Source organism: Pinus tabuliformis, chromosome 3_2, assembly GCF_031772625.1.
Source record: "Pinus tabuliformis cultivar Carrire ecotype Pingquan chromosome 3_2, CPIR1, whole genome shotgun sequence".
NCBI lineage: Eukaryota > Viridiplantae > Streptophyta > Pinopsida > Pinales > Pinaceae > Pinus > Pinus tabuliformis.
The window spans coordinates 401833145-401838265 of record NC_142302.1 but is presented as its reverse complement, the minus strand read 5'-3'; the positions used below and the strand labels follow the sequence as shown (position 1 = coordinate 401838265).

Genomic DNA, 5121 nt, shown 5'->3' with positions numbered 1-5121 from the left:
TTGGTTGTTTGTGATACCTTGAGCTTCCCATACATCCTTCATGATGAACCAAAACTGGTCTGGATCTTCATTTCCTATGCCCTTGAATATAGGTAGTTTTACGGAGTTCACCATATTGAACAGTGGTGGAGGTGGCGGTGGTGTGGACAATAGGGTGAGTGGTGGAGGTGAGGATGGAGGCCATGTGGATGGATGGGATGCTGATGGAGGTGGTGTAGGTATTCGTGGGAACCCTTGTCCTATTAACTGAATAGCACTGAGTGGAGAAGCCTACACTGCTCCTGTGTCATCACTCAAAGGAGGCTCAATCAATAGGCTATAATTAGGAAATTTTCTCCCTCTGTCCCTAAAAGGCCTTCCACTTCATGTAGCTCCAAAAATCAAGGTAACTGCATGACCTTCTTTTTACACAAGAGCATCTTAATCCAAGTATTTAGTGATTTCAAATACTTACCTTGCGGTCCTTTGAAGAAGCGACGCTCTGTTTCGTTGTAACTGACAGAAGTATCGACCGCAAACTATGTCAAAAACCCTCCTATGATGTGGTCGAGCCAATGGTTGACAACATGTGCGATCTTATCTTCATAGGCTTCCAATCTCCGCACTAACTCTGGTTTCCAAACAATTGGACTATCAAGCCTCCACCTCCCTTAGCCGTCTGCCAACTTCACGATCCACTCGTATAACTCAATCGAGAAGGAACATAAGAATATTTCATGTATTTCTATGTATAGTTATCTTTCCAACCACTTTTATTTTGTTAATCGCGGATTCATGTTCTCTTGCACCGTGAATTCGTGGATCTTTCTATCCAACTAGTCTTCGATCTCTTTCTTAGTTGGATTCCAATAATGCGACATCACACATCTCGTTATGCAAATCTTGGTCTTGGAAACGGAACCATTTGTTGGCTTGATGGACCCTGACCCAGGTTCAACATTAGTCAACCAATCAAATCCCTACACTACTAGCCCTTTTGGGATTAGTCCATGGAGCACAGACTGAAGTCTCACCCGAAGCAGTATGGGGGTATGTAGGAACCAAGTTTCCACACCCTGAGATGGTTGTGATGTCGATTTTATACCTTAAACCCTTCCTTTGCACATATCAATAAGCCTTTAGCACTATCGATATACTTTCTCTTCCATCTCTTAAAACCCTCACGAAGGTATATGACTGTCCTTCTTGTAACCCTACCCAGTGGCTCAAGTACTTATGCACCTTTGCTACTATTTTATTGTATAATTTCTTTAATTATCTTAAGTGTTTTCCAAATTTACCATGTAGTTAATATTATCTTCATGTAGACATATATCATTATTTGCATTCATATAACAGATAGAAACATATACATTCGCGAACCAATTAGCATTATAACATAAACCTAGAACTTAACATAACATAATCACATGTGATCCACAGAGGAAAAATACACAGTAATTTCAAAATACTTCTCTTTATTGATGATTTAGATTCTCAATACAGACTCTATCTTCCATGTGCACACAACTGTAGGGGTCCGCGCATGCAGCTGCGGACTTCTACCCTAGGCCTCTACACACTTAGCTGCAGAGCCTCTTCCTATGCTAAGACTCTCTCTCTTAGCTCTTTATAGACTCATCAAGTACTTCTACTTCACTGCATTTTTTCCGTGGACTCCTCTAAGACCTCCTTTTTATACAATCCCATGGTTCGTGGACCAAGGGCGGATCTCTAAAACCAACACAACCTATCTAGACTAAGGGCAGAAAACCCTTTTTGAATCTTGATATCTTCATGCTCCACGACTACAAAATGCGGAGACTTTACATTTATTTATACAAACTTCAAGCCTTATGCCCCAAAACTTGGGTTTTTAACCCCAAAATTGACCTCGAGGGAACCAGTTCCCAACAACCATTTATCATATTGAAGGAGCAAGTGCAGAAAATCTGATTGAGAGACTTAGATGCTCAGAAGGTCAACATTGCAGCTGTCAGGGCCATCACGAGAATCCTCTGCACCTCACTCGGCCCCATGCTCCAGAGCCCCAACGGTGATTTCACCCTTAGTAAGCTCCTATTCCATTTAATCGTTGTCTATTTTTGGATCGGTGAAACCCATTAAGTTATGAAAATAAGTAGACTTTACTTAAAAAACCTATGAATTATAAGTAGAAATTACATAAAAAAAAATCTGTAGATATTTTGCAAGGAGTGGAATAACCAAATACTCTATGATCTTTTATATACTAAATTAAATCTTGCACATTGAGATGATATAGCTAAACTCAGTAATAAAAAATTACATGGATTTCTGACAGGGCAAAGCACAAAGCACCTCCATGCCTTCAACATGATTTTTAGCAGTATGAATTCAACTGCAATTGAGAACTCACATGATACAAACAAATATTTGACCAATCTCATCATAGTATCCTATGCATGTACACCCAAATTTCATTTACATTTCAAAATAGTCCTCCATAACCATAACAGGCAATGATATAAAATGAAAAAAATCAGGACCTTTCATTTACATTTCAAAACAATCCTCCATAACCACACATGCAATGATATAAAATGAAAAAATCGGGACCTTTTGCCAAAGCATCTGCCATTACAATAAATTCAACATACTAAACATAGAGTAAAAAATCATAAATACTTGGGAAATATTATGCCAGCCTTTGATTAAACAATGCACTGTAAAGTTCTCCAGATGCCAAATATAGATAAAGCCCTTAAAGAATAAATCATGTTCTTTGCTTGTTTCTGCGTTTCTTTTGCTTAGTGGTTGAAGAACCACTTTGATTACGACATAAAAAACAACATTAACATTCTGTTGTGTTTTAGAACTACATTCAATGTATGCTTCATCCCCTATTTGCCTCTTCATATCTTCACCTCGCGTTGTCGAAATTTGGGCTGCTCCAGGATGATCAACAAAAAATTGTTTGTCTATTTGGAAATCTAATTTTGTCCTTGCCAAAATGATAGACACAGATGGTGCGTAGTGTCTCAATTCTGGAATCCACTTTTTGGAAATGCATTTATAACTGGCCTTGCTGATCAAGGAGAAATCCAGGAGGAAGACATCTGCACCTCTATAACTCAAGGACCTAATCCTATTGTAATCATCTTGTCCCATCGTGTCCCAGAGGCCAAGATTCACTGTACTTCCATCCACCACTACATTTGTACTAAAGTTATCAAACATTTTTGGTACATATTTCATTCGAAATGTGTTTCTTGTGTAGGAAATAAGCATGCAAATTTTTCCCACAACACCATCCCCCACAGTCACACACTTAATAAATCTGGCAGTACTCATGGTTGCTCTGACTCTTCATAAAAATTAATTATATTTTCTGGAACATTTCCTATCCAGTGGATGAATTAACAAAAGCTTCTTAGCTCAAATAACAACATAGAACAGACAGTCAAAAGTTTTAAAGCACCCAGAGCGATTACAAACTAGAAAGAAAATTGTTTCTCAAATTAATATTTAAAAGGCTGTCCTAGAGAGATTAACAACCATTAGAAAATGGAGCACATTTTGAAAAGAAACAAACAAACATCTCAATCCAGAACATCACAGTTGGGATTTGTACTCACAAAAACCAAATAATCTATGATCTACTCACTCTTCTCACACACTGCGAGGCCCACTGAGTTCCTACAGAAAAAAATCAATTTTGATAGTTAAAGGCCATTGTAAGATATTGTCACAGTCCATGATGTTATTTCCAAGTTCTTATGTGGGAGGTTGTATGATAGATGAGGAAAAAATTGTTGTCATTACAAAAAGTCTTATGTTAAGCACCTTCGAGAAACCTTCAAGAGGAGCAACCCAATGTCCCGAAGGGGGGTGGGGACTACTTCCCGTGTGGGGCTTGGATCTAGGAAAGTGAAGACATAGACTATGCATGCTTTGGTTTCTTCGGTAGGAGGGTTGTTCCTATGCTTAGGTTTGATTTAGGTTAGGAGTATAAAGTTTCAGTGGAAGAGTGAACATGAATGAGCACAAGATGTTTCTAAAAGAAGGGAAGGGAAGCTAAAACTTGAGGCTCACAAAATGATGAAATAAAGCCAAACACATCTAAGAATCTACAATTGGATCTAGAAAATAGAATCCAACACTGTCAGAACATGTAGGAAGCTACATGAAGGGTGTCTCCTTCCTAACGGCTCAAAACAAATTGTGGGAAAAATCCATACATGTCCAGTGGTATTCGAAAAGTATAGTCCTAGCAACCCAATGGAAATTCAATTTCATGTATAACTTTCTCCCATGAAATCCCAAAATTATCTCAAAACTTGTAGCTTTGCTTCTTTTTCTATAACTCCTCAGTCACTTTTCCTTTCATGAAATAAGACCGATGTTCTCAAACCATAAATAGATGTATCAAGTCCTCCTCTATAAGGCATATTTGACGGCCACCTGCTCCATCGTCCCTAAATGATAATGTAATCATTTCTCACTTCCATTACTGAAGTGCTAAAATACGATCTCCACAATATTTTAACTGTAAATCGGGGAACTATTACAGGACGCATTTGTATAATTCAATGTGATCTATCAATAGGTTGGTCTTCAATTGTTGGATTCCATCAAAGATCAAGAAAAAGAACATAACATGTAGCAACCATGTTGAGACCAAGACTCGCAACTTTTAGGGACATTTGCATAACAGTTACCTTAGTGAGTGTCATGAAATCATTCACATCTTTATCCCGTACTATTACAGACATAGTTCCAACTTCCATCCAACCTTCTATGTTGTATGCATGATTTTTTTATAGGAACCTCAAGAAAATATGGCATACTCATCCACTGGGAGAAAACTATGGCTTTCTCCAATGTCAATTTAATCTGCTGCTTATAGTCCAAGCTAAAAAATGGGTCATAAAACAACCAGTAAATAAAATGACCCAAACATAGGAGGAGGATGATTTGCCTTAGAGATGCAACGTTCCATTTGGAATTGGCTTGAAGTGACTTGAAATAATTTTTAGATTCCTTAGGAGGCCCAACGACTTGCCTTCCTTGCTTAACATATCTCTTGAGATGTGCCAGGACTTGTCTTTTAAGGTTGATTTTGCCAATTTGGGCACATGGGTTTGCTTGGACAGAAAATTG

The 5121-nt window shown here is 38.2% G+C and overlaps 1 pseudogene; it reads right to left on the bottom strand.

The window, feature by feature from the left end:
• Positions 1-2734: 2734 nt before the first annotated feature.
• On the bottom strand, positions 2735-3312 carry LOC149181084 (rac-like GTP-binding protein RAC2 pseudogene; annotated as a pseudogene).
• Positions 3313-5121: the final 1809 nt, after the last annotated feature.